The sequence below is a fragment of the Conger conger genome, chromosome 8 (assembly GCF_963514075.1).
Source record: "Conger conger chromosome 8, fConCon1.1, whole genome shotgun sequence".
In the NCBI taxonomy this organism is placed as follows: domain Eukaryota; kingdom Metazoa; phylum Chordata; class Actinopteri; order Anguilliformes; family Congridae; genus Conger; species Conger conger.
The window spans coordinates 20,973,377-20,991,632 of NC_083767.1; the positions used below are offsets into that span (position 1 = coordinate 20,973,377).

Sequence of the window (18,256 nt, forward strand, 5' to 3'; positions counted from 1 at the left end):
GGAGTGATCAGGGATTGTATGTAATGTGGGGCAGTCCTCTTAGCAGCCTGAAATGCCAACACTAGGGCCTTGAATCGGATGCGTGCGGCAATAGGAAGCCAGTGGAGGCCAATGAGAAGCGGGTCAGGGATTTTCATATGATCATATGTAGGTTGAAACACAATCATTAACTGAAACAGAAACAGCTGTGTAGGAGGGTTAAAACTGGGTGAGGAACAGGCAAACTCTGCTTCCAAGGTGAGGTTGCTGAAGAGAGTTGTCAGAAGTCATACACCATGGCAAGACTGAGCACAGCAGCAAGACACAAGGTAGTTATACTGCATCAGCAAGATCTCTCCCAGTCAGAAATTTCTGGGCAGACAGGGGTTTCCAGATGTGCTGTGCAAGCTCTGTTGAAGAAGCACAAAGAAACAGGCAACGTTGCGGACTGTAGACGCAGTGGTCGGCCAAGGAAACTTAGTGCAGCAGATGAAAGACACATCATGTTTACTTCCCTTCGCAATTGGAAGATGTCCAGCAGTGCCATCAGCTCAGAATTGGCAGAAACCAGTGGGACCCAGGTACACCCATGTACTGTGCGGAGAAGTCAGAAGTGGTCTTCATGGAAGAATTGCAGGCAAAAAGCCATGCCTCCGACGTGGGAACATGGCCAAGTGACTCAACTATGCACAAAAACACAGGAACTGGGGTGCAGAGAAATAGCAGCAGGTTCTCTGGACTGATGAGTCCAAATTTAGCTGGCTGTAGCAGAAGGCAGTTTGTTTGCTGAAGGGCTGGAGAGTGGTACAAGAATGAGTGTCTGCAAGCACCAGTGAAGCATGGTGGAAGTTCCTTGTGAGTTTGGGGCTGAATTTCTGCAAATGGAGTTGGGGATTTGGTCAGAATTAATGGTCTCCTCAATGCTGAGAAGTACAGGCAGATACTTATCCATCATGCAATACCATCAGAGAGGCATCTGATTGGCCCCAAATTGATTCTGCAGCAGGACAACGACCCCAAACATACAGCCAATATCATTAAGAATTATCTTCAGCCTAAAGAAGAACAAGGAGTCCTGGAAGTGATGGTATAACCCCCACAGAGCCCTGATCCCAACATCATTGAGTTTGTCTGGAATTACATGAAGAGACAGAAGCATTTGAGGCTGCCTAAATCCACAGAAGAACTGTGGCTAGTTCTCTCAGATGTTTGGAACAACCTACCTGCCGAGTTCCTTCAAAAACCTAGAAGAATTGATGCTTGTTTTGAAGGCAAAGGGTGGTCACACCGAATAGTGATTTGATTTAGATTTTTCTTCTGCTCATTCACTTCTCCTGTTCATGCATTTTGTGAATTGATAAAAATAAACTTAACATTCTTATTTTATGACATTTTTTCACACCTGCCTAAAACTTTTACACAGTACTGTATGTCACTGACTGATGTTCTAAAAACCCCAGATAATCAGTCAGTGACATCACAAACAATCTCCACTGGGAAAGGGTGAAGGTATCTCAATCAACCTTTCGAAGAGAGCAGCAATATAGAGGCTAAACCACTCATCAGTCGTAAGAATCGGACGGTGGGATTACAATTTGTAACGAAGTAAAGAGATGAGCCACAAACTACAAAGTTTCATGGACTGATAAGACCAAGAATAACCTCTACCAACGTGATGGAAAAACCAAAGTGTTGAGAAAGAAGGGATCTCCTTCCAAAACATACAAGCTTATCTGTGAAGCATGGTGAAGGATGTGCCCTGGCTTGGACTTGCATGTCTGCTTCTGGCGTGGGCTCACTAATCTTTATTGATGATGTAACTCATGATGGAAGCAGCCAGATTAATTCAGGAGTCGACAAAAACATTCTATCTGGCAACTTATGAGAAATGCATCCAAACTAATTGGGAGGAACTTCACCATGCAGCAAGACAATGACCCAAAACACTGCCAACACAACAAAGGACTTCATCAGGGTGAAAAATGGAAGGTCTTAGACTGTCCAAGTCAATCACCAGACCTTAACCTGATTGAGCATGCATTTCACCTCCTGAAGAGGAGATTGAAGGGGAACAAACAACTGAAAGATGCAGCAGTAAAAGCTTGGAAAAGCATCATAAAAGAAGAATGTCAATGGGTTGCAGGCTTGTGTTATTTACTTTCATTTACTTAAATTCTCTCCGTTCCTACTTTTGCTCACATAAAAAGTGGGTGATCTGATACCAAATGTACTATGTTATAAGTAGTTTAACACATCTAGGTGTAAATACCAGGAAATAAAAACTGAAACTTGTGTTTTATCTCAATTCCAAGTCAAAATACTTTTGGAGGGGACTGTTTTCCAATTACTCATGCTAACTACTAGGATATACCATCTATGTCCTCATCCCTCAGCGGCCAGGTGAAATGTAGTGATCCATAGAACGACACTTGTCACTGAGGGAAGGAATTTAAGTACCTTGGGCCAGTAACACAAGTCTTTTTAGGTGCACTCAGTAATTTTATTGGCACGACCTTGGTTATTCATATGCTTGTTAAAGACTCAAATCGCAAGTTGAATTTCCAGTAGCCAATGGAATTAAGTTGTATGTATGCATGTATGACAGGAAGGGGGTTTGGAAGTAAAAGCAACAGTATTAGTTTATTTTACAGAGTGTTACTAGAAAGTAACAAGACACATAATTGGAACACTTTCAGTACATATAGCAATGAAATACTAATCTAATTGATTTCTAGAAATGAATCAACTCCTGCGTTCCTCTGAATATAATCGATTTGGTTGTTGATTCAAAGAGAATATTTGATTGCTCTGTTTGTTTGTTTGTTTGTTCAAAAAAAAAAAAAAAAAAGGCCCTTGTCCTTATCTTTGTTGTACAGGTAGCAGTTGAAATTGTACTTACCTCTAGGGTCTTTCAGCGAACTTATCCCTGGTTATGGGTATGCACTTTGTTGTACGTCGTTCTGGATAAGAGCGTCTGCCAAATGCCAATAATGTAATGTAATGTAATGTAATGTAATGAATCCTCAGCAGCCAGCCCAGTGGTACATGTTGTTTGAAGTAGACCACCATAATTACAGTACCCATAGCAGGTATTAATACAATGTGTATTGGAAGCCTTGTCAGTGCATACATAGGTCAAGATAATTTTCTCGGTGCTTCTGTGAATTTCCTGTCTTTTTCAGCTCTTCCCAACCATTATGACATTATCTCTCACTTCAAACATAGTTTTAGTGTTGAATTTCCGGACTTTCTTACCTGAAGGTAACGTAATCATATCTATATAAAGAGTGGTTGCCCTGATCAATGATATCTTGTATTTTCAGAATGTAAACCATTTCAAAATCTGCATTTTACAATATTCTACTTGCATTCCGAATAAACTCTGTTCATTTTGCCATAATAACTTGAACTATTAATGAGTATATATTTTTATTTGACCATTTAAAAGGAAAATCAAAAATGAAATAGTTGAAGTCGCATTGCTTTGCGATGGCTGATTTCAGCTACCGTTCAGCTAGACAAAAAATATAAATAGTATTGTGTAGCACACCAAAGTCATGATTTCATGAAGTCACCTGTTCAGGGAACATTTTCTGAATAGAACACTTAAGAAAAGTTGGCAGGCTCTGTTCCGTTTGTCACTGTCAGCTTTCCAAAACAGTGCACGAGAACAATGAACTGTATAATATTGCTTTACATTTCGCGTTATATTCATAAACTGTGGGAACAGTGTTGTGGTTTGTTGCTGCAATTCCTCAAAAGTGTAACTACCACTGTAAAAGACTTTAAATGCATCTTTACTGCTTACAGAATTCACCAAAAATGTTGCAGCACATACCGGTATTTATATGGAGACATCCCAGTTACAGTACATTTCCAGTTGAGTAACTTACTGTGATATATTGGGTGTATTTTGTTCCCAGAATAAAGGGGAAAGCAATTAGAAATATAGCATGTCAATTAATAAGAAGTCACAGTAAAGGACTGAGCTTGTGAGTCATTGTGCCAATTCAAGATCTAAATTACTTCCTCATTTAGTTCAAGTAACTGAACACTATATCTGTATTCTGTTTTGGAATCCACATAACAATTTCAGTAGTGGCTACTGAGCTGAAGATCGAGGAGGCAGAAAATGTCCTCTTAAATAAATTATTGGCCTTGATCTGTAGTGTTGGTACTTCAGGTGTAGCCATTTTATTTGTGCACATTTCAATCGAGAATATTCATGGCAAAGATGTCAATATGCAAATCTAGTTATTTAAACAATCAAGCTCAGGTTAGATAGCCTTTTTGCGTGTTTTGTCACTGGTGGTGAAAGCACATTTATTTAATTAAACTTCAGCTTCAGCTTCAGAAAATTTGTGAGCAAATTTTAGTAAACGTGTACAACCCAGTTTCGGTTTACTGTTTAAAAATTTAACTGTTCATCACACCCCTAATTACTAGAATGAAATACTTTACTACTTACACAAGAATTCTTCTTGCATATTTGCCTATTCATTGATCAGCATTTTTCACTGCTGAATTGGAATATATTCAGGCTATTTATGACTTTATCTTGTTGCTATGACAGAATACACATTTCTGTTGGTGAAATTTGTGAGTTCATGTTCCCAGAAAGTCCAATATGTCATGCTACTTACAGTAAGTAAATCTGCTAAATGCCAGAGTAATGTAATGTTAAGTATTACATACGTACTGTGCCTTGTTTATAAGTTCTCACAACCCGCCTGACATCTTTTAAAAAGTTGAATCAGAGTAGTGCAGCACACCCTACTGAATCAAGTAACCTACAGTGACCTAGTGTGTGTGTGGGTATGTAACTGTACTTAATGAGACTGTACTACAGTGAGCAGGATGTAAAATTGCAAGAAAGGTTAAATATACTGTAGAATATTGGTTGTGCTCATTATTAAGAAATTAACCTGTGATATTTTGTCCTGGTTCCACCATCCCACACAAGGGTGAGGAAATCTAAAATCAGCAGGTCCTTTCTCCTGTTTGAATTCCCCTTTAAGACCACTATCCTTAGTTGACCCCAAGCTGCAGTGTGGATTCAAGCAAGTGTGACAATGAACCAATGGACTTCCATTTTTAAGTTCACAGTATTACAATAGGATGGTGTGAATTGTGTTTCAAGTGTATGATGTTGGAACTGTGATAAATCCTCATTCATCTTGCCATATAGGTGTAATATCCAGGTTCAGAAAGTCCAGTCGCCAATTTTGTTCCAATCATCTGGATTTGTTAATCAGCACGATTCTTTAGCCAGGAGAACTAAATAGTGAAATCAGCTGGCTGAGCTCATGGGTGGAAGAAACACATTGCAGAACTTTTACTTTTAGACCTCTGGATTTTCCACCCCTGACTGTGACCATTCAATTGGCCAGAGGAGGGCACCAGTGCATGATGAGAAACGGATGTCCTTCTGACTGAAATCCTTCCCTCTCCATGCAAAACTACAGCCTATAAGCCACAACATGAGGCTATGGTCACAGTCAATACAAGTAGTCTAGATTTGATGCCAGACCTTGGGCCCCATTGATACAGATGAACATGGCAGCTGCTGCTCTCAGCTTCAATAATAAAATGATTTTTTAAATTACCCTATTTAATTAGGCCATTTCACCGGACCCATGCAATAGTGTGCTCTCATTGATCTGGAGGGGTATCAGCAAGCCATGCGGACAACGACCGCTATGGTTATGCTTCAGTAAATACACAAATAGAAACTGGATCGTGACAATCCAAAACTGCTCCCTCGCATTTGCCATGCCAATAACTTTGTCCAATCATATTACAATAGGAAATTTCCTTATATGCCCCTTATTAGCATTTGTTATGTTCCCTGCTAGGGACAGGAAACTATAACAAATACTAAATAAAGCAAGGGCAAGAAAACGGCAGACAACGGAGGATAACTTTCAAAATAATCAATAATTTATTATAATTACAAAAAATAAGGATTCAAAATGAAAGATCAAGAGAAGCCAGAAGGCCACAACGAAGCCGCCCAATTTTCCAGGCCTCACTCCCAGCCTCTCACTCTGAGAGTGGCAGGAGAGCTGGTGGTAGCGTGGGCGAGCGCGGAGCATGGCGTGTCAGCTGTGACGAAGCCAAGAACCGAAAACGAAGTTCCCCAAAAGCGAGCCAACCTGGAGTGACGTCAGCCGGCACCTTTTATAGGGCCGCCCCCCCCCAATCAGGCTCAAACAGCAATTAAGCCTCCTGCTGGACTGTCTGAAAAACACAGAAAGACAAAATGACAGCACAGCAAGAATACAGAAATGCTTAGGGATGTAACACCCCCATCACCAAAACATATAATGTTGATCAAAGACAAAACAAATCAAACACTAAAATCCTCTTATTGATAAGAGCGAGACAATGTGTCCGCCAGAATGTTATTACACCCCTTCTTGTAACGGATCTCCAGGTTGAAGCCTTGCAGGTATAGTGACCAACGCATAATACTTCAAAATGTTGCATAGCTAACAACAGGGCTAGTGCTTCCTTTTCAATGGTACTATAGTTCAACTGATGTTTTAAGAACTTTTCCGAAAAGTAACAGACGGGGTGATCAAGTCCATCTGGACTCTCCTGAAGAAGGACAGCACCAGCGCCAGTTGCGCTTGCATCAACCTCAAGCTTAAAAGGCAGGTCGAAGTTCGGCGCCGCAAGCACCGGAGAACTGCAGAGCAATGCCTTGGCGTTTTGAAACGCAGCCTCACAATCACCAGACCACACAAAATCACAAGAATTATGAAGTAAATTCGTAAGGGGCAACACAACATCGGAGAAGTTCCGGCAGAAACTACGATAGTAGCCAGCCATCCCCAAGAACCGGCGTAGCTCACGCTTGGTTTTTGGAGTCGGGAACTCAACGATGGCTAGAATCTTGGCCTCAACAGGCCGAACCTCACCTTGACCAACCTGTTTACCCAGGTAGGTAACAGTGGCTTTACCAAATTCACATTTGGCCAAGTTCAAGGTCAAGGAGGCATCACAGAGCCGATGGAACACGGTGTCGGGTAATTCAAGGTGATTAGACTTAGATGACGAGTGAAGAACGATGTTGTCTAAGTACACCTCACAATTCTGTATGCCAGCTAAAACTTTGCCCATCAGATGTTGGAAGCTGGCCGGCCCATTGCGCAGCCCAAACGCCATGACTGCATAAAGCAGTCGGGAGTAACAAATGCTGAGATTTCAGCTGCATGAGGTGTCAGCGGGACCTGCCAGTAGCCCATGCGTGGAAGTGGAAAAGAGTCTGGTTTAGTCACAGCATTCACCTTCCTGTAGCATTCATCTGTGCAGTAACAAACTGTTCCATCAGGTTTCGGAACCAAAATACACCCACATCGATGTCGTGACTAAGGACATTAGTCCGTGAGGCAACATCTGAGAACAAACCAGGACAGGATTCTATCAACCTCTGGACATCCTTAGCACAAGAATCTGACAAATGAGAGAGAAAACGAGGCAAATCTTCCAAAATCCCTGAATTCGGAAAGGCCGTCCTCCTCTGGGGAATAGGAGGAGACCACAGGAGCTGCAGAAGCAACAGGCACAGGACACACACTCTCAGTCTCAGGTTCAGGCTCCCTGGAGACATACGACTTTAACATGTTGATGTGACACACTCAGGTTTTATGCCGCCTGGCGTACGAAGGACATAGTTGGTGTCACTGATCTTAGACTCAATTTCATAAGGTCCCGAAAACATTGCCTGTAGGGCAGACCCAAGCACAGGCAACAGCACTAAAACTCTGTCACCGGCCTGGAAACTACGGTGAACAGACTTGTGGTCATATCGAGTCTTCATCTTCAACTGAGCTGAAGACAAAGCTTCCTGAGGGCAAACACATTGTGTTGTTGGTCAGTGGTCTCTGTGTCCCACTGCTCACGCAACAACTTCAACGGACCACGGACTGAATGGCCAAAGATCAGGTCAGCTGGACTGAACCCCAGTGACTCCTGAGTCGTCTCACGCACTGCAAACAAAAGCAGTGGGAGGCCCTCATCCCACTCTCGAACAGAATCAAAACAGTGCGGAACATGGACTTCAGAGTCTGATGGAATCTTTCCAGAGCTCCTTGAGAGACTCTGGATGATAAGCACTGTAGGTTTGGTGCTTGATGGACAGCTGCTGTAACACCTGTTTAAACAAGCGAGACAGGAAGTTGGATCCCTGATCAGTTTGTATGACCTTAGGCAGTCCGAAAGTCGAGAAGAAACGAACCAGCGCCTTCACTACTGGCTTTGCCTTTATTGAGCGCAGCGGAACAGCTTCTGGGTAGCGTGTAGCGGCACACATGTTTGTCAACAGGAACCTATGCCCAGATTTTGTTTTTGGCAAAGGTCGTACACAATCCAAAATGATGCGATCAAATGGTTCTCCCATAACCAGAATTGGACGAAGTGGAGCGGGTGGAATAACTTGTTTCCCTGCCATTTCGCAGCGATGGCACGAATGGCAGTGTTTTGCCACGTCAGATTTGAGGCCAAAAGAAATAACGTAGGATACGATGGTAACTTTTCTTAACGCCAAGATGACCAGCAAAGTCATGATCATGCCCCAACATCAAAACATGTAACCTAAATTTAGCAGGGAGCACCAGTTGACAAGCTGTATTCCAGCCCAAGTCTTGACTCTGAGATGGAGTCCACTTTTGCATCAACAAGCCATTCTCCCAGTAATATGCCACGGAATTATTCACTGCATCTCCCTTCCCAGCAGCAGAAGCACGACACTTGGCTAATGACGGATCTTTTTTCTGTTCACGCATTATCAAATCTCTGTCAATAGGCAACGACAGGGCAGAGTTTGAAATGTCAGCACCATGGTGCGTGGACAGCGACCGGGCCAAATTCAGAACTTCAGCACCACCGGACGTGGACAGCGACCGATGTGCTGAAGATCTGGGACGAGAAGGCGTGAATGGATTCTCCAGTGACATAAACGTATTAGACAAGTCGGTGTTAGACTTGCGGGCTTGAGCTCTAGTTACTACACACACTGGAAAGGCTTCAGACAAACTAGAGTCCACATTTTGCTAGTTCTGGATGTGATGCTTTGACTTGTGGTAGAACCTATGCACTTGTAAGTCGCTTTGGATTAAAAGCGTCTGCCAAATGACAAAAATGTAAATGTAAAATGAACTGAGTTGCTCACGCAACCAGAACCTTTTGCGCCTGGCACGCAATTTTAAAACTCCTCTAGCAAAATCAGCTCTCAAAATTTCTCTCTGGTTTGTGCACGTTGTGAATTGCACCACCTATCAAATGCATTTTCCTTTTCCCTTGCGAACTCTACAAACGTGAGCTTGTCAGTTTTTCTAAGACTCCTAAACATTTGTCTGTAGGCTTCAGGCACCAACTCGTATGCATGCAATATCGCTGTTTTCACAGAATTATAATCTAAACTTTGCTGAAGACTAAGGGCCGAATAAACAGCTTGTGCTTTGCCACCCAGCACAGTCTGCAGAAGCAAAGTCCAGACCTCAACTGGCCATTGCAGCATAATCGCAACCCTCTCAAAATGAGTGAAATATACTTCGATCTCACGTTTATTAAAAGGTGGAACCATACAGATGTTACGGCTAACATCAAAAGGCTGGCCTGGTTGCAGTGGCACAGGCCGAACAGTATCAAGCGAAACATCATTGTCACCCAACGGAGCAGGTGATGGCTCGAACGGAGCATTTGTATTTAACGCTCCTGGTAGAAAATTAAACGGAGGCGCGGTGACAGAATCGCCACCCAATGGAGCCGCGGTGGCGCAACAGGCTAAGACGCAGCAGACTTGCGGTTGCAGTTTCCTGCAGTTGCACACCAGGGACCGGGGTTCGATTCTCGGTCCTGCCAAAAGCCAAGTTTTGCCGGCTCACGTCGGGCAGCAATAATTGGCTCGCTGCTCCAGAGGGAGGGACTTGGCAGGGTTATTAGATCGCCGCACAATAAGCACCTCGGGCGCCTCGGAATCACAGCAACGGGCACGAGACGAGACGGCTTGAAGAAGGCGTGTCGTTCTCCTTCGGGCCGCCGAGGGACGGGGTACGGGCGGCACATCTAATACGACTACCTCCAATTGAATCAGACGAGGTACAATTGGCTACCAAATTGGGAGAAAAAGGGAAAAATCTGGGAAAAAAAAAAGAATCGCCACCCGAAGCAGATGAAACAAACGTACCCACAAAGGCACTCGAAGGAGCAGAAGAAGCACGCACAGGAGAGCAAACAAGAGAAACTGGAGGACGCAAGTCTTGCGAAGGATGAGCTGAAGGAACTGGTGGAGTGATGGTGAGTCTCTTTTCAGCCAATTCGAATTCAAGCTTGCATAATGCGAAATTACGCTCTTCGCACTCACAAAGATGTTCTCTCTGCTTCTCTTTTTCCTGCGCGTCGAGCTCAAGTTCTCAAGTCAAGCTGAACCTCTAATTTCTTGAGTTCAATTTCTTTATCGATTTCTTTTTCCTTGACTAGTCGATTTTCTCGCTCAGCACGTAGTTTAGCTGCCTCAAACTGTAATTTACGCTCCTGTAAAGTATATTCCTGAAGCTTTAGTTCCTGCTCAGAAATATTGCTGGCAGCTGACAAATCTGAAGTAGGTGGAGAACTTGGATTTTCCTCTCTAACGGGGAAAATGTCTTTAGCTATCAGACCGTCCATTACTGCCTTCAACAGTGTTTCCTTAAGCTTTTTATCATCTGATGTAAGGCTAATGGAGTACTGTTCTGCAATTTGGACTAACTGGTCCTTAGTGCAACTTTGCAACAGAATGTCGGAAGGACTCTGAATAAACTGCTCTACCACTGACATTTTTTACTAATAGGCTACTATAATGCAAGCAAAATTAAATCAAAGGGATAAAAATGAAATGCAGAGGGAAATTTTCAGAAATAACCCACAAAAGATGGGTTTTACACATTTACCAGCGAACGCCACGAAAACAACGTCCTTTGTCTAGCAGACAAAACCCCTACAAATAAATCCAATAAATCTGCCACTTCACCGATGCTCAGTCAAAAAACCCCACAAATAACTAGGCTAAACGAAAAAACAGTGCCATCCTCCAAAAACACAAAAACTGGAAAGAACAGCGCCATAACCTTAAACCCAGACTGAGTGAAACCCTGGACCCTACTTACCTACCCCCAAAATTTAACTAAGCCTTAAATATCTTCAAAAGCGTACCAATTGAAGACTCACAAGGAATCTCCCCCCGGATTTGCTTTCAAATAAACCCACAGCCAAACCAAAGAAATAATCAAAAGGCTAACTTACCAGCGTTTCTCAGTTACAATGAGCTTCAAAACAGATTTAGAAAAGCAAAAAAAAAAAAAAAAAAACAGACGGATGAGCACACTCAAAAATAGGAAAATGGCCATATTATTCAAAAAGCGGATGAGCCCCCCAAAAGTTATAACAAATACTAAATAAAGCAAGGGCAAGAAAACGGCAGACAACGGAGAATAACTCCAAAAAAGTATTCAAAATGAAAGATCAAGAGAAGCCGCAACGAAGCCGCCCAGGCCTCACTCCCAGCCCTTCACTCCAAGAGTGGCATGAGAGCTGGTGGTAGTGTGGGCGAGTTCCCCAAAAGCGAGCCAACCTGGAGTGACGTCAGCCGGCACCTTTTATAGGGCCGGCCCCCCCAATCAGGCTCAAACAGCAATTAAGCCTCCTGCTGGACTGTCTGAAAAACATAGAAAGACAAAATGACAGCACAGCAAGAATACAGAAATGCTTAGGGATGTAACAGCATTTAATGCAACTAGCTGCACACATCTTTTGCAACTAGTTAACTCTTGGGTACATTGATTTCACTAGTTAACTAGTTGTGAAAATTGTGTGAAACTATAAATGCAACTTGTGGCTCTATGCAAGTACAATAGTTAACATGTCGCACTTTTTTGCTGCACGAACTAGTGTTGCTTTAAACGCAACATGTTAGGTTTAACCTCGTCCACTCTGCTCCCCCCTTGTCATTGAGATCTTCATTGAATTTATTGAAATCACCACAGAAACTACAATGAAGATGCCATTTACAAACAGCTCAGTTTTGCGTGCCATTTTTCAAAACAGTTCCTGTTTAGCTGCAAGCACAAGGGGGCATCACACTCTTTGCAGGATGGACATTGGCAAAAAACAGAACACTATGTGGAAGTACAGAGTATGCAAGTCTTACAAAAACGCAGAGGTATTATTTTAGTGGTAACTTACAAACCCATATTACTGAATATTCAGACAGACACAGAGAGAATTTGCAATACAAAACGTGGACACAGTATGCTAATATCAATTGTGCGATCAGTTTTAGAATCCTGGCTGCGCTACTACACATCACGTATTATTTTGAGATGCAATGGTTAGAGTGTGGGAATTTTCAAACATGTATATTGCCGAATATTTAAACGAAGTTGCAGTACACATGGAAGAAATGCACTTACTCATGACGTCCAGTCATCCGTGCTATTTTCCGTAATGAAACATGTTCCATGATGAAAAATGTCTACCGCAAAAGAAGCAAATATCCAATGCTTTTGTCTGTCATTTTATCGTGGTTTACAGTTGGCGTGCTCGCACACGGCATCGCCCCTCCCCTGCCAGAGAATAATTATCGCCTGGTTTCAATTTGAAGGAATTGGGCCGAATTCAAATGGAGTGAAACTCACATCTTAATGAGTAAAGATTAAGAAATCGCAGTGGTTTTATTAGTCTAATTTAAAACATTTTAAAACTATTAATATTATGTGTCAATAGGTGTATTGCGAAGTCAAGATAAAATCACCCAAAGTGAACCATCCAAATAGAAAGGTTGATCTGCCAGCGACACCGCCGACCCAAGAAGGTTAAAAGCTGATGGCTAAATAAGAGCCATTTTGTAACTGTGCGATTCATAATCAGAATACTGGATTATTCGTTTCAATATTCGATAGATTATTCAATTATCAAAATAGTCGTTAGTTGCAGCCCTAATGCCTGTAGATATCTAAACAAAATCTTGTACACACATTGAGATCAAGTTTGTGTGAGATAAAGTAATTCTGGGTTGGTCCTTGACTTAGAAATGTAGATATTCAGTGTTACACTTTTATAGGACTAGTTAGTACAACATTACATTACATTATTGGCATTTGGCAGACGCTCTTATCCAGAGCGACGTACAACAAAGTGCATACCCATAACCAGGGATAAGTTCGCTGAAACACCCGAGAGGGAAGTACAATTTCAACTGCTACCTGTACAACAAAGATAAGGACGAGGGCCTTTTTTTTTTTTTTTTTTTTTTTGAAAACAAAGAAACAAACAAACAGAGCAAAAGTGACCAAAGTTAACTATCCAAACACTGCTTACCTAGCCAACTAAAAATACCGATACACAAAGCAAGTCACAGAGACAACAATTAAGGTTCACAGGGAGGTAGGGAGGGATGGGGAGAGGTGCTGCTTGAAGAGGTGTGTCTTCAGCTTGCGCTTGATGGTGGGGAGAGATTCTACAGTTCTGACCTCAACGGGGAGTTCGTTCCACCACCGTGGAGCCAGAACAGACAGTAGTCGTTAGCGTGAGGTGGAGGTTCGGAGAGGGGGAGGTGCCAAGCGGCCTGTGGAGGCTGAACGAAGAGGTCTGGCAGGGGTGTAGGGTCTGATGATTTTTTGTAGATAAGCTGGGGAAGACCCTTTAACTGCTTGGAAGGCTAGCACCAATGTTTTGAATTTGATGCGAGCCATGACAGGCAGCCAGTGGAGGGAAGTAAGCAGGGGGGTGACGTGTGAGTATTTGGGAAGGTTGAAGACCAGACGAGCTGCTGCATTCTGGATGAGTTGGAGGGGTCTGATGGCGGACGCTGGGAGGCCAGCCAAGAGGGAATTGCAGTAGTCCAGGCGGGACAGAACCATCGCTTGGACCAGGAGCTGGGTCGAGTAGGGGGTGAGAAAGGGGCAGATTCTCCGTATGTTGTATAGGAAGAACCTGCAAGACCGGGTCACCGCCGCAATGTTCTCGGAGAGGGACAGTCTGCTGTCCATCACCACGCCGAGGTTCCTTGCACTGGGTGACGGCGTGAGTGTGGTATCCCCGAGGGAAATGGAGAGATCCAGATGGGGAGAGGCTTTAGCAGGGATGAATATCATTTCAGTCTTGCCTGGGTTGAGCTTTAGATGGTGGTTGTCCATCCAGCTCTGGATGTCCCTCAGGCAAGCAGAGATACGGGCTGAAACCTGCGTATCAGACAGCGGGAGCGAGACGAAGAGTTGGGTATCGTCCGCGTAGCAGTGGTAGGATAACCCATGTGCAGTGATAACAGGGCCAAGGGAGCGAGTGTAAAGAGAAAAAAGAAGCAGGCCTAGGACTGAGCCCTGGGGAACTCCTGTGGCGAGGGGCCGAGGTGTTGATACCGAACCAGCCCAGGCAACCTGGAAGGAGCGACCAGAGAGGTAGGACTCAATCCAATCCAGGGCTGTGCCACAGATGCCCGTTGCTGACAGGGCAGACAGGAGGATGGAGTGATCCACAGTGTCAAAGGCAGCAGAGAGATCTAGAAGAATGAGGACAGAGGAGAGGGAGGCTGCTCGTGCGGCATGGAGTGACTCACTGGCGGAGAGGAGCGCAGTCGAGTGGCCCAATCTGAAGCCAGACTGATGGGGGTCTAGCAGGTTGTTGTTAGAAAAGAAAGAAGAAAGTTGAGTAGAAGCGGCTCGTTCAATAGTTTTAGAAAGGAAAGGAAGAAGAGATACCGGGCGGTAGTTCTGGATGATGGAGGGATCCAGTGTAGGCTTTTTTAGCAGCGGAGTGATGTGGGCCCTCTTGGAGGATGCTGGAAAACAGCCGGATGACAGGGAGGAGTTGACAAGGGAGGTGACAAATGGGAGAATGTCAGGTGTGATAGTTTGGAGAAGAGAAGAGGGGATAGGGTCAAGGGCACAGGTTGTAGGGCAGTGGCAGAGCAGGAGTTGAGAAACATCAGAGTCTGTAAGGGGGGAGAAAGTGGAAAAGGAAGGGATGGGCCTAGAGGGGGGGAAGGGCACAGTGGGGGAGGGGGAGGGGGGAGGGTGGGCTTAAATTGCCTTCTTGGGTGCCAAAGTGGAAAGGGTTAAAAGGCCACTTGTGTGCTGAATAGTGGACTGTGGTGGATATGGAATACATCCTCATTTGGCTTTCCATAAGCCTCTGTTTACAGTCTGCATGAATCCTCCTTGGGCGGCACGTTCGAATCCCGGTCGGCCGGGGCCTCTCTGTGTGGAGTTTGCATATTCTCCTCGTGCTCACATGGGTTTCCTCTGGGTACTCCGGTTTCCTCCCACAGTCCAAAGACATGCAGGTTAGGCTGATTGGAGAGTCTAAATTGCCCATAGGTATGAGTGTGTGAGTGAATGGTGTGTGTGCCCTGCAATGGACTGGCGACCTGTCCAGGGTGTATTCCTGCCTTTCGCCCAATGTATGCTGGGATAGGCTCTAGCCCCCCTGCGACCCTGTTCAGGATAAGCGGGTTAGGATAATGAATGAATGAATGAATGAATCCTCCTCTTCATACCAATGCCTCAGTGGGGAAAAAACACGTTTTGGAGGGGAACATACACTTGCCTTCGCTTTCTTGAAGTGTAACGACCTCTGTCGCAAGATTTAGTTTTGTTTTTTTTAACAGTTGTGCATCTTTGCTTCACTTTCAGTTTGCCCTAGATTGCCGCTTCCGGTTCTTTTATTTGATAAGGCCGCCATTTTATTTGTTTACTGATTAGAAATTTTATATGACCACTGCCTCGTCCTTTCCGAATGATTCTCGCCTAGCCTTTTCATATGTTTTACCCAGTGAACCACTCATGCTTGACTCTGTTCACCCCTGACTTTGGCTTTGCTTTGCCCCTCTGCTCGCCATATAGTGACTCCAGTAAGTTACAGTATTTCCAGGTGGATTGCATCCTTCCATTGGGACACTATTTGTTATTTTGCTTTATTATTTTTCCATTATTATATTTGAAGGTGATCTTGGGAGTGGCTACCTGCCACTTTGAGCCTGGTAAACCTTTGACTAGCCAAGGTTTATTTTGATTTGGTTAGGCAGACAGGACCTGAGTTACCCATCAGCCTGCAGTGTTCATTCCATTTCCCCATTAGAGTTGCCACCCATCCCTTATGATATGGGATCGTCCCGTATTGAAACATGAAATACTGTGTCCTTTACTGGATCATATTGTCCCATATTTTTCGGAGCCATTGTTTCATACACTTGGTCTTGACAGTGACAGGGGTGAGAATAACATGATAGTGAATACATCCAAAATCATTTCACAAGACACAGCAGAGAACACAAGAGGCCAGGTAGAGGTCTGAATGGGACACAGAATTCATATCCATAAGCTGCAGTTCATCAGTTTGCAACGGGATAATGTGAATGTCTAAAGGTAATCTGAGGACTGCACGCTTTATATATACGTTTTATATATAAGTTTCCTAACAGATTCATAACTTAATCAATGCAGTAATCAGTGTGAAGGTTTTTTAACTAAGCAGCATCTTTGTTTGATAGCCTATTATCGTATATCATACATAATATCGCAGTATAGACCTATTTAATAGCTGCATTATCATCACACAAGAATCCAGTCATAAAAACGACGATGAATAAAGATAAATAGGCCAGAAATTTATAAAAAACCACTATGAGAAAATAACATGGTAGTAGCCTATAATAACTGAACAGAGAAAGAAGAGGCCAGTTTAGTTCGAGTTAAAGTTGAATGCGGTAATTTTGCATTTTTCTCTATTTTTCTTTGATGATGCAATATTATTTGCTATTTTATGAGAGTGATTTGTTTTGAATGGTTCAGTCAATTGAGCAATTTATTTTTATATATATAATTGACCTACTTTCCATGTACAGCCCCCTCCAATTCCTTTGATTTTGCAATACACTGAATACATTTGGGGTTCAGATTTGAGGTTTTCCCTTCTCCTCTTCAGGAGGTGAAATGCATGCTCAATTGGGTTAAGGTCTGGTGAAAACCATCCACTTTTTTTTTTCTCCCTAATGAAGTCCTTTGTTGTGTTGGCAATGAGTTTCGGGAGTTTCTTGTCTTGCTGCATGATGAAGTTCCTCCCAATTAATTTGTACGCATTTCTCCTTAAGTTGCCAGACAGAATGTTTTTGGAGTCTTCTGAATTCACCTTGCTGCTACCAAGATTTATTATCATTTATATCATCAATAAAGATTAGTGAGCCCACTCCAGAAACAGCCATGCAAGCCCAAGCCATGACACTTCCTCCACCGTGCTTCACCGATGAGCTCATATGTTTTGGATCAAGAGCAGATCCCTTATTTCTCCATACTTTGGCATTTCCATCTCTTTGGTAGAGGTTAATCTTGGTCTTATCAGTCTATAAAACTTTGGTCCAGAACGTTTGCTCATCTCTGCACTTCTTTACAAATTTTATTCTCGCCTTCTGATTCTTACTACTGGTGAGTGGTTTGCATCTTGTGGTATAGCCTCTATATTGTTGCTCTCTAAGCCTTCGAATGGTTGATTGAGATACCTTCACCCCTGCCCTGTGGAGATTGTTTGTGATGTCACTGACTGATGTTTTGGGGTTTTTCTTCACAGCGCTCACAATGTTCCTGTCATAAACTGTTGTTTTGTTTTCCTTGGTCGACCTGATGTCGATCTGATGTCTGTTGCTCAGTACGCCTGCAGTTTCTTTCTTTTTCAGGACATTCCAAGTTGTTGTACAAGGTATCGCCAATGCTTGTGCAATGGCTCAGATATCCCCCTTTACAAGTTTCAAAATGGCTTGCTTTTCTGCCGAAGACGGCTCTCTGGTCTTCATGTTGGTTTATCGTTTCAAACACAAATGCAGACTTCACCGGCAAGACACATGGCTAAAACCAAGAGTAGGCATTCAGAACAAACATTTTGGGAAATATACCTTTTTTCCGACTTACTCTGACTTAGAGACGAGATGTTCCATTTCATTTTCATGCATTCATTGGCTTTTCCATGTCCAATTCCATGTTAGCAAAACGTGTTTGCTTAGCATAAAGACTTGAAGCCTGTTGGAGTCAGTAGCCTACACCTTACAGCAACTCCTTATTTACATAAGGTATCATGTATATTTGAAAGCTTTTTACCTTTCAAAACTTCTGACCCTAGTCCAGGTCGTAACAGATGTAACAGGAGGAATGAGCTCCACTTATCAATATAATTGGGCATTCCAAATTGGGAAATGAGAGGGATAAAATGAAAATTCTACACTGACTATGAAAACTAATCTGCCTCTCAA

General features: G+C 43.3%; 1 protein-coding gene across 2 annotated transcripts in view; it reads left to right on the forward strand.

The window, feature by feature from the left end:
- gabra4 (gamma-aminobutyric acid type A receptor subunit alpha4) overlaps nt 1-18,256 on the forward strand; it is a 63,538-nt gene that overhangs the window by 20,153 nt on the left and 25,129 nt on the right. The gene's annotated exons all lie outside the window — the stretch shown is intronic.